This window comes from Lissotriton vulgaris, chromosome 1_1, assembly GCF_964263255.1.
Source record: "Lissotriton vulgaris chromosome 1_1, aLisVul1.2, whole genome shotgun sequence".
Classification (NCBI taxonomy): Eukaryota; Metazoa; Chordata; class Amphibia; order Caudata; family Salamandridae; genus Lissotriton; species Lissotriton vulgaris.
Window position 1 is genome coordinate 988,926,688 of NC_141685.1, and position 12,045 is coordinate 988,938,732.

The following is a 12,045-nucleotide window of genomic DNA, read 5'->3' on the forward strand; positions in this document are numbered from 1 at the left end:
TCTCCCAGATTTTTTGAATTGTGAGGCCAATAGGCACAAAATATTGAGGTATGATGGGCCAATGGCTATCCATAAGATATCCTAATGAACCCTGATACTATTTTTGTTTCTATTCCTGGAATATAATGGTAGACCCGATCTTTGGATCATGAGCTTTCTGTGATAGCAAAGTCTTCCAGAATGGGTAAGGGACTATTTTGGGATGCAAGTGAATACACAACTAACTGTAGGTTTCCCCAAAATGTCCTTCACTTCAGTCTCCTCGAAGCAAAGCTATATCTTCTGATTCAGAACTAATGGAATAGCATGTATAATATGCATGCTTATCAAAATTTATCACTGAGCTTGGACCATCAAGAAATATGAGGGAAACTCTGAGGCTTTTGCTTTATGCATGTGCTCTTCAAATCCAATACCACTGCAGAGTTATTGATGAATAAAAAGGGGATGTGATCCTCCTTCATCCCATGTTCAAAATAAGCAAGCAGATAATGTTGAGGCTGGTGCATGATCATCAAAGTGGGATCATCATGAGGAAGCAATTGTAATGCTTCTATGATGCAATCAACATTCTCAGACTGAAGCTCCTTGCCTCCAAAATTAACATTTTGACTCGTAAGTGAGGAAGGACTCAGATATTTCTGTATCCCTATCCCTTCAGTTTCCCTGATCTTGAAATTCTCGATAAGAAAGGAATGCCATTTGATTTTTTTTGTTTTTTCTCCAAGGTGAACCAGCCCTTTTAAGTGGGACATCCCCAAAATTGCAAGGGCCCAGCTCATGCAAATTTAAAAAGGAGCTACTGGCCTTCCATCTCTGTATTTACCTTGAATTGCTAACCTGATGGCTTGGTTTTGCATCATAAAGCCATCATAATGGTCAAGTGCAGATTTCGATTTACAACTCTCTAAAAAACGAATTCTGGGAAGACTGATTCTGTATTTTTAAGCGCAGAATCACCATGCCTTTACTGTTTGGGAAGTGCCTTTCATGTGGTAGATTATCTGAAAAGATTTCACACTTCATGTGTATCTTGTGCCTCCCAAGACGTCATGCCCCCTTTGCTTAACAATGTCAAGAAAGATGTTGAGACAAAGAGAGGGAACCTGACTCGGAGGTGTATAGCATTTCAGAGGAGACGGCCATTTCAGAGCCTGGTAATGCTTGTCAGTCTACAAAAAAGTAATTCTAAGGCCATTTTCACATTGTCAACTGCATGTGGTTTCAAAGAAAAGAGGATCATTTCTGGCATTCCCTAGTCAAAATTAATATCGAAAGGTACGATGTCTGTCTTCAGTGCCACTTCCATTTGAAATGTCATGCTGTCAAGAATGTCAAGACATTCAGTGTGAAAGAAGAGGGTCTTGTACATGTCTGACTTAAAAATATGTGTTACTGAGAACATCACAATTAAACCGATACACAACTTTAAAATCTTGTACATTGAGGGTTAAGCACGAAGGATATAGACGCTGATTTGATCTACACCTTCTCCTCTACTGCCGATGAATAACACAGGCTCTATTTAAGCCCTCCTTGAGGGGCAAATAGAAAAGGTTATGGAGATCACAAGGTCCATTCTTCAGTGACTGTAAAGTAGTACTGTGTCTCCTCCATATTTTATCTCCAAACAAAACTCAACTCTAGTTAGGAATAGTCCCAAGAGAGCTGACACCCATTATTAAACAGAAGAAGCATCATACTATAAAAAACCTTGGGGTCATCATGGTAACCCTTCTGTAGCCACCTAATCCACCCAGTATATCAAATTATAGCTTTTGGCACTGTACATCATTGGAAGAGAACATTATTAGGCTTTTTGTGATGCCCAGGGATGTATACTCGGATTCATTTTCACTAAATAAAGAAACTTCTCCTATTTAAAACATTCAGCAGTAATACTTACCTTTTCTCGGGGTGCAGTGAGGAAATATGACATGGCGTCAGGTGTCATCTTCAACAATTGGTGTGCAGAGGTCTACTGCGGTCCAGCTAGGTCACGATTTACCACGATATGGCTAATGGTACAGCATTTCAATGCATCATTTGTCGTGACTCAGATAAACAAGCATTAAAACAGATTTGCATCAAATTTTCATGACACTCCTCTTCACAGAGAGTTTTTTCTATGGCTTGCAAACCAATCATTAATTTACTGACTGAAAGCATTTGTATGTCGCCCACTATGTCAGGGTATGTCTTGGTGCTGATCTTCAAAATGCTGACCTAGCCAACCAAACTGACTAAATAAACTAGCCTTCAACTTTTCTTGACACTCATTGTTGAAGGTGATAGGAAAATGGCACTCAAGTGGGGAGTGGCTTTGGCAAAGCACAGAGTCCAAATACTTGGATTTCCATCTCGATAGCATAGGCACTTTCAATACCCACAAGAGCTTCCTGAAAACCAAAGGCAACATCCTTTTTATTTGACTTCATGACTGTGTAACTGTGGGGCCCGAGCCTACAGCCTTTACTTCAGGTGATGAAGGCCAAGGCAAGACCGGTGCTAATTTACGGGAGCAGAATCACCCTGGGTAAAGAGGCTATCCTGATAGACAATATAATTCTAGCATCTGTAAAGCAGTATTCCACCTGCCAAAGAGAGCGTCACCTGCTCAAATAAGGCTTGAATTCATCACACCAAGCACCTATGGGCCAGGAGCAGTTCCTATCTAAATTTCTGCAGTGCACTCAGACTCACCCCACAAGCCTACCTGAATGGCCTAGTCTAACAAGACCCAAACGGCTTTAGCCCCCTACCACCTGTAATTGCCACCTTCAAGACAATTGGAGCTAGCTTTCACTTAAAGATGCATGGGGAAAAATCTTCCGCAGTTGGCATTCAAAAAATTGTCAACAACTAGTGCAAATGTGGCATGGCTAGATGATAAGGCTGTTCTAAGCAGGTGTTCTTATGCCTGAGTAGTAATCAATTCCTACGAACCATGAATACAGCAGCCATATATCACCTGTTCTTACCTGGGGAGACTAAAGTCTAGGTTTGTAGCGCTAAGATTTGGAGATTGGAATTTGCAGAGTCAGACTGTGGAATGGCGAAATCCCACAAAAAAACAAGAAATGTGCTGACTCTGTAATCAGATTAAGGAAACTGTCACCCACATTTTGTGCATCGTCCTCTCTGTATTACAGTTAAGGGAAGACCTACTTCGAAGAGACTTTAATCGTCTGGGGGTCCGAACCTGCCGCCAGACTGTAATTGAAGGCCTGAAGTCAGAGAACACCATGCTAAATGTGAAAATTGTCATGTTTTTAGGTTGAACCTGGGCAGCTCATGCGCTGCTAGGTGAGCTATGCTGTATTTGAGTATGTACTTGAAGCCCCGCCCACTCTCCGCCCATATTTGTCATCAGCTCGTGTCATTGTCCTTCGTAAATGCTGGCTTCTGATTCGTTATTAGGCTTGTTAGTCCCTCCTTAGTACCGCCTTGTCTTCATTTGTAGCCTCCCATGAGGACTGACCCTTTTATTTTTGTTTTAAAAACCAAAACATAAATAAAAGGAATTGTCATTTACAATGCCTACAGCTGAAACTCACATAAATGCAAGACCTATTGCATTGCAGATGCTTGTTTCAAGCTGTTGCGGCAAAACTAGATACAGCTTATAATAATGCTGATTTGGTAACTATATTTAAAAACTGATTTGCCAATCTTGTGGCCCTGCGAGGTTGCTCCCATATTATCCTGCCTCCTCTTTTTGCACCTAATACTCTGGCTTTGTGCCACCTTGCTGTCTATTGCACTTTATATACCTGTGGAGAAAATTAGACAGTAACAATAATATTTATAATGATGATATTTGTTTAGCACAATGGCACTAGATAGGGAAAAAGATGCTCAAACTCAGAAAACCACTCATTGAGCCCAGCGAGTAAATTGCTTTCTTATTTATAAATTCAGTTAAAAATAGAGAGAAGGTGTAAGGTGTCCCAAGTGAAATTAGAACCTATATATCGAAGTGACAGTTTGCGATATACATTGAGGTTTCCAAAATACAAAAGCTGCCATTTAGCCAATATAAAATATTCAAACATAGCCTTGCACGACAATAATGAAGGCAGAGTACATTGGTTAATTTTATAAGCTTGTCGACAGCGTTTCAACATCTCATGGGGTAGGAGGTCTCATCAGGACCTTACAATGAAGGACACTTGAAGTCAGTTCAGTTCAATAAGCTTTATTCGGTTTGCAAGTGCAACCATATAAGCACATAAAAAACGAGGTAAAAACAGCCATAATAACATTCTCAGAATAATCAGTTCTTAACAAAGACGGCTATAAGGACAGGGGATAATTATACATTATACATTTGTGCAAATACGCAAATATATGCCCGTTACTGTGCAAATGATAAGTATTTAATATACCCTACGTTTTCCTATTGCAGAGGTTCCGCGTTAATTAAAATCTATACTTGTTTTCCTATATACAAAACTTCATAAAAGTGACAAGTACCAACATTGTACAATATGTGCAAATTGCGCTATAAAGTGTCGCATGCCAACAGTATTCCTTCCTGTGCAAAATGCAAAAAGTGCAATGTGCCCTAATTTCCAACACTACTACACACATTTAGAATATAATAGATTTTCTGATAGAAATGCATTTTAAAATGTAAGATTATTATATGAAACTTGTAACGCGCTCAGCTTACCCGGGGGCATCCCGGCGCGACAGACCAAAGAAGGAGAAACTCGATTACTCACTACTGTGGAAACAAGTAGGTTTTAAGGAGTTTCCTAAATAGTAGGATCTTGGGCTTTGAGCGAATCTTAAGGGGCAGAGAGTTCCACAGAGATGCCACCTGTACCGAGAAACGCCTGCCCCCAGTCCGAGCTCTCTTAACTCTCGCAGATTGCAAAAGATGTTGCTGGTCCGAGCGCAGAAGGCGTGGAGGTTTATAAGGACGGGCCATATTAAAAAGGATGGGGGGGCCTTTGCCATGTAGAATTTTATGGGCCGTACACAGCGCCTTGAATTTCACCCGCTCCTTAACAGGGAGCCAGTGAAGCGCTTTGAGGGCTGGGGCAGCAGACTGCCTTCTAGGGATCTCCATCAAGACTCTGGCAGCTGCGTTTTGCACCTGTTGGAGGGTTTTAAAGGTCGCTTCAGGGGCGCCAAGAAACAGGGCATTTCCATAGTCGAGCCTCGACAGGATTAAACCACGCATCAAAAGCTTCTTAGCTGGATCCGGAAGCAGTGGTAGCACCTTTCGGGCTGACTTCAGTAGACCGAAGCAAACCCCCGCGGTCTTCCTGGCGTGAGTCCTAAAGGACAGATCTTCCTCCAACCATACTCCCAAGGACTTGATCTCCTTCTTGGGGGATGGTGGATCGCCAAGAAACCGGGGCCAACAGCTGGCAATAATGGAGGGACTGGAGTTGCCCAAGAGCATCAGCTCAGTTTTTCCTCCATTGAGCTTTAGAGCCGAGTTGGACATCCATTGGTAGACATTGGCCAGGCAGTCATGTAACACGTTGGGTTGTTCCGCCAGCTGAGTGAGGCCCACCACCAGCTGAGTATCATCAGCATAGCTGATGATCTTTAACCCCGAAGGGGCTACCACTCTTTCAAGTGGAGTCATATATGCATTGAACAAAGTAGGGCTCAGCGATGAGCCCTGCGGGACTCCACATTGAAGAGGGAATAAGGAAGACTGCTCTGCCCCTTCCCAGACTTGGTAGAAACGGTTGGAGAGGAAGGATCCCAACCATTTCAGGGCCGTCCCTGAGACACCTACCTCTGACAGGCGTTGGAGGAGCACCTGATGACTCACGGTGTCAAAGGCAGCACTCAAGTCCAGGAGGATCACTGCCACTGATCCTCCAGTATCAAGAGTGCTCCTTGCTTCCTCCACTACCGCCAGCAGGGCTGTGTCCGTTCCCTGGCCGGGACGGAAACCAGTCTGGGAGTCTCCCAACAGGTGGTTGGACTCGAGATAGTAAGAAAGCTGACGGTTAACCAGGTTCTCGGCGATTTTAGAAAACCCCGGCAGAAGCGAGATTGGCCTGAAGTTGGTCAAATTGGCGGGATCCAAGCCTGGTTTTTTCAGTAAGGCTTTTACTACTGCCCTTTTCCATCTCTGAGGGACTATGCCATGAGAGAGAGAAAGATTGATAAGGTCGGTCAGCGGAGCTGACAGAGTGTTAGCCACAAGTTTAAGATGTTTCATAGGCACTGGATCACTCGGAGATCCACTCTTCATCTCCAACAAGACCTTTGTGACCTCCTCTTTCGAGAAGGGGCCAAAGGAGACAAGTTCGGTCAGACAGCTTATTGGACCAGCAGCCGGCTCAGAGATTTGAGGCATAGCGGGCAGAGAGGATAGGATTGTATCTATTTTTGAATGGAAGAAACTAGCCAGTTCTTCACGTTTATCTTTAGGATTAGCATGCACGACTGGCGGGACCGGGGCTTTCAAAAGTTCTTTAAAAATTTTAAACGATTCTCTTGGAGAATTACTTGCCCTCTCAATCCTATCACTAAAGAAATTCTTTTTGACATCCTTCAGTGCACTTTTGTATTTCCTCATCTCTCTTTTATAATTAGCCCGGCTTTCTTCCATCTGCTCTCTCCTCCAGGCACGTTCAAGCCTTTTGCAAGAAGTTCTGCAACTCCTAAGTTCCGGAGTGTACCAGGGGGCAGAGGCGATTCTTCTCTCCCTGATAAGCCTCCTTTTTTTAGGAATCAATAGATCAAGAGAGTTAGTGAGCCAATTAGCCAGGTGTTGATCAGCAATATTTGGGTCATCTACAGGGTCAGGGCGAGTTATAGCTAGCTCTTCAACCCAACTGTCAACCGGCAGCTTCGACCAGAGTCGTTCCACAGTATGTTGTCTAGGCACGGGATCTCCCCGGTTCTTCAACAACCAGCTGAAAGGAATAAGGTGGTGATCCGTCCAGGGAAGGGCCAACATCTGGAGGGCTTGCAGGTTGGCAGTATTAGCAAAAACAGCATCAAGCTGATGACCTCTGTTGTGAGTAGCTCCCGAATGAGCGAGGTGAAGATCAAGAACACCAAGTGAGCTCAATAAATCTCTTGCTACTACATCATTGGGGTCATCAAACTGAAGATTAAAATCCCCAAGAAGTACAAAGTTGCACGAGGCAGCAGCTAATGGAATGATGGCCTCAATGAGAGAGTCCACAAAATTCCCCAGCGTAGCAGGAGGCTGATACAAAAGGAGGCCGGAGATGGAAACGGAAGAAGATATGCCGAGGGAAAATGACAGCTTTCAGTGTTGGTAATACCGCAGTCTACAGCTTTGCACACGAATGTGTCTCTATACACGATGGCCACTCCACCCCCTCTCCCATCCGGCCTATCAAGATGGAAGATGAGGTATCCCGGCGGGAGAGCATTGACAATGTCGGGACCAGAACACGCGGTCAACCACGTTTCCGTCAGGAATAACACATCCAGACAGTGGTCCAAAAGGAGGGAGTGTATTTCCATCGCGTGACAAGGCAGTGATCTGCAATTAAGCAGAGCCATAGTGAGTGAATTTGAAGTCACACAGCTATTAGACAAACGACACCCAAGACAATGTTTAAAAGCAGTACCCTCAACCCAGTAGTAACGGCCACTAGGCAGTTTAGGCGCGCAAAGCGAGAGCAGTGAATCCCGTGAACACCTGTGGGGGGGGGGCCAGAAGTCTGGGTGGATTGAGCAGAGTGGTATGCCCTGAGCCCGTCTGGGCCCGGACGGGCACAGACGGGCTTGACTCTGGCGAAACTCCGGCGATATTCCGGCATCCCCGCTGCGCGTCTCCGCTGCGCGTGGACATGGCAGGTTTTAAGCCCTAGTCGCCTCCTAGATCGAGGACTAGCGCGTACACCCTCTTCCCCAACCAAAGATGTCCGCCAACAAACAAACGAGGGCGAGGGACCCGCAAAGAGCGGTGGTTCCACCGATAACCGTGCGTGTAAGATGATGCAGTTACAAGTAGGCGTGGGCCAACTAAATTAAAAGCAGGGGAAACAATTTAAACTCAAGTATACAGAAATACAAAAACGGGTATTTTAAAAGCTCAAGAGAGCAGCTAGCAAGTTCGCGCAGAGTGGAAGCGCTGCATGTGGTGCGCTAATGGTCAAGGTGCCACATAATAGCAAACATCTGGGCTTTCCAAAGCAGATACCATCCTCATAGCATTTTTTGTAGATCCAACAGTGTATTTTAAAAACAGGTTTCAGATAAAATTTCCTAATAAAAAGTTAAAATTTACAAAACAGTAAAAAATGTCAGCAACTTTGTTTAGACATATTGTCACATGGGCATAAAGAGTTAGATCTTGTTTCCATGATCGGGAAGGCCACAAGATGGTGGACAATCCCTAACCTCAAGCGTGTCAAGACGAACAAATGGGAAGTTTTTGTTACATTGGTCAGGTATGCCTGAAAACCAACTTTAAGATTTAATTGCTGGTAATATACAATGGTCGGTTCTTCACCCATACGTCTTCCTTGTGCCTACCTTTTTGGCCCACAAAAGGGATCTTTAAGCTCTTTTTTTTTTAAATTGAAGCAGCATAAACCGGATCTGTATGGATATTACATTTAAGCAGGAGGTTGTACCAGTAATGAATATAATTTAACAAGGAAATACGCATGCAATGATCAAGCTTTAAACAATCTTTAATAATATGTTGAGTGAAGAAAGTTTCCTCTTTCGACCATATAGAGCGCCATAATAACAAAAGTCGTTTAGCAGCTAAATATGAAATATAATTAAGGCCCACTTCCTGGTGGATCAGTTCTATAGAGGCTGATGGTGGGACACTCAATAGGCGCTTAAGAAAGCTGTTTTAATCTATCTGTAGTGACTTATCTAAGTGGTGGCCCCAAATACCTGCACCGTAAAGTGCAGATGATACGCACCTGGAATTATAAATGGTCACCATATCTCTAATTCTTCGGGCTCCCACCTTCGATGAAAATCTAAATATACTGTTTGTACTCCTACTCATTTTGTGTTGGATATTATCATATTCACCTGTCCATTTCCCATTTCCTCCAAATGTTATTCCAAGATAACAAAATGTTTTGACCGATTGCATTTTTGTTTTCTCAAGGATGAAAGCCTTGTTGGACTTACGTGATGTTTTCCCACATGTCATTACAACAGTCTTAGATTGGTTTATTAAAAGTTTTCTGCCATTAATAAATAATGCAAAATTATTAATAAGGCGTTGGAGACCATTTGGGGTACGGGACAATAAAACCGCATCATCTGCGTATAATAAAATTGGAACAGGCTGTCCATCTATCAAAGGGGCATCCGCAGGTATCCGTCTTAGTACTGCGCCAACTTAGTTAATAAACAAAGAAAACAAAAGTGGGGCCAGGACGCAGCCCTGTCAGATACCCCGTTTAACATTAAAAAGGGGGTACATTCCCCTGCAGATCCGTAGCACACACTACTGAAAAGTCTCTCGTAGACCCTGGCTAAAAAATAAACAATTTCTTTTGGGGCACCAGTGTCTAGCAATGTGTTCCACAATATGGAATGGTCCACGAGGTCAAAGGCGCTACTCGGATCTGCAATGCTTAAGAACAAATTTCTCCCTTTCACCAGTGTATATTTACTTATAAGGAAATCGAGGTTGACGCACTGTTCTAAGGTCCCCATGCCCTTCCTAAACCCATATTGTGCCGGTGAGAGGATTTTGTTATCTAAGGCCCATATTTCGAGCCTTTTCAACAAAATCCTACTCATGACCTTAATGGATGAATCCAGCAACGATATGGGTCGGTTATTACAGGCATCTGATTTTGAGCCTTTCTTAAAAAGGGGAATAAGCAATGACTGACCCCAAGATTGTGGAAAATGGCCTTCTGCAGCAACATTAAAAATCCGGACTAGGATCGGGGCCCACAGGTGCATTTCACTCTTGTACAAATCGATAGGTACCCCGTCTGGCCCGGGTGCCTTGCCCCCTTTTCTATCTACTAGACCTTTGTATACTTCATCAATATTAATCGATCGTGGTAAGGCTGGCCAGGTAGAATCCAGGGGCAGGTTAGTATCAATTTTATTGGGGTTAAAAATGTTTGTAAAATGTTTCGATCCATGAATGACAATTTACATACGATGTAAGCTCTGGGCGGCAATCGTCCTTTAAGAAGGGGCCATTTAATTGTTTGCCAGGACACCTAAAGTCAAATAATTTATGAAAATGGATCAGTGTTCTCAATAGAGTAGGAATGGCAAAAGTTGAGAATTGGTAAAAGGAGGGGCATACGCCATTTCCTGGATTTAGAATGTTACTCTGACAGATAAGTGAGTTTCACACCCATACAAAAGTGACTCAAAATAAGTTGTAGGGAGGGAGATTACTTACATGGGGCCCAGCCGGGCCCAATTTGAGAGGAGACACAAAAAAGACACATGGAGTGGGTCGCTGCAGGTGGTAAAACCCATGTGAGAAAAAATGTCTTGCGTTATTAGGAAGAATAAACTCGCCCCTGTAAGTGGGAGGTGATCTGACAGTTTTTCCAGCGTGTATATATTTACACGTCTTAGATATAAAAGAAGAATCCTAATTGGTATAATTATTCTAGGAAAATTGATCTCTGTAACCATGTTTGGCACTCTCACTAATCCGATCCGTAGGTTGATACAAAAGAATTGGCACCTGATCAAGAGAATTGATCCAACCATTGAAACTCCCATGTTCGCATACAAACAATGCAAAAATATCAAGGACCACTTGGTGTACTCCTCTACACAAATGAAGATTGGTCAAAAATCTGGAACTTTAAATGCGATAAGGGATTTTCCACCTGTTGAAGGCCATTATCTCTGTAACAATTGTGTTGCCTGTGATTTTTCCTATGACTCAAAGGTGTTTGAGCATAACAATATTAAGCAAGAATTACATTTCTTCTCAAATTGTAATTCACGGTATGCGGTATACTGTATCTGGTGTCCGTGTAACCTACTATATATTGGACAAACATCACAACCCATCAAGACCGGCATCTTCCAACACCGATGCAGGATAAGATGCACGGTCCTGAATGCTCCCCTAATCACTCAATCCACAGAAAAAAACACATGGCATAATATCTAAAATGGCAAGTCATTCAAATGGCCACCATCCCAGAAAGAGGAGGAGACCTAGGGCAGATTTTACAAAGGATGGAATGTAAATTGATAGAACGATTTAACTCAATGGCCCACTGTCTTAACACTTCAGAAGAGTGGCGTGGCTTTGTCTCTACACTAATAAACTAACTGCAAATTATGAACATGTAACTCTTGGTCCCGGGAATTAAAAAATATGAAAAGTGATATATGCATAACAACCTTGTCGCGCGCACACAGTGTCATTTTCAATTTGTAAATATGTCTTTTCCTTGCTGAAAAAAGAATAATATCCGTTCCTGTAGGTTGGGCAAATTGAGAATCCCCACACTGAAAATTACTTGGTCTGCCATATGCACACCTATAATTGTATTAATCAATCTAAAAGCATACAAACTGATCTTTTCCACCTGGTTTTACTGTCTACCCACTAAAAGCACTCGCATCCCCTCTGTTCTTCATCCCCTATCAATCGTTGAAATCATGACTCTTTCATTTTACGAGTATTATAAGAACAGAAGCACATGTATTATTCACTGTGACTTCTTTACTCCTTGAAATTGACAGGTAATTTTGGCTTTTCACTGTGCCCGATAACTTTCAAAGATGACAACTTTATTAAGAGAAAATCCGAGTCACAGAGCACAATGAACTGCTAGATTGGCACTCCTGATCGTGGCATGGCCTAGTGAATCGGTATTTTGGATTGTACTCCTGGTCTGGCGGGCCGATGAGACCAGCTGCCTAAACCATACCACTCGCTGCAATCGAGTCAGTATTCTTACGGTGGGAGGCGGCAGCGGTCCTCCCCACAATGGCACCGTTATTTGGCAACAGCCGTGTTTGACATTAACTATCTTGATGTCCTTCATGACTTCTATTTAAGAAGCAATCTTCACTTGCGGTAAGAGTCCTCTACTTTAAGTGGATACTGCTAGC

At 43.0% G+C, this 12,045-nt stretch overlaps 1 protein-coding gene across 2 annotated transcripts in view; it reads left to right on the forward strand.

Annotated features, from left to right (window-relative positions):
- Positions 1-12,045, forward strand: part of AKAP8 (A-kinase anchoring protein 8) — an 895,754-nt gene that overhangs the window by 135,616 nt on the left and 748,093 nt on the right. The window lies entirely within an intron of this gene.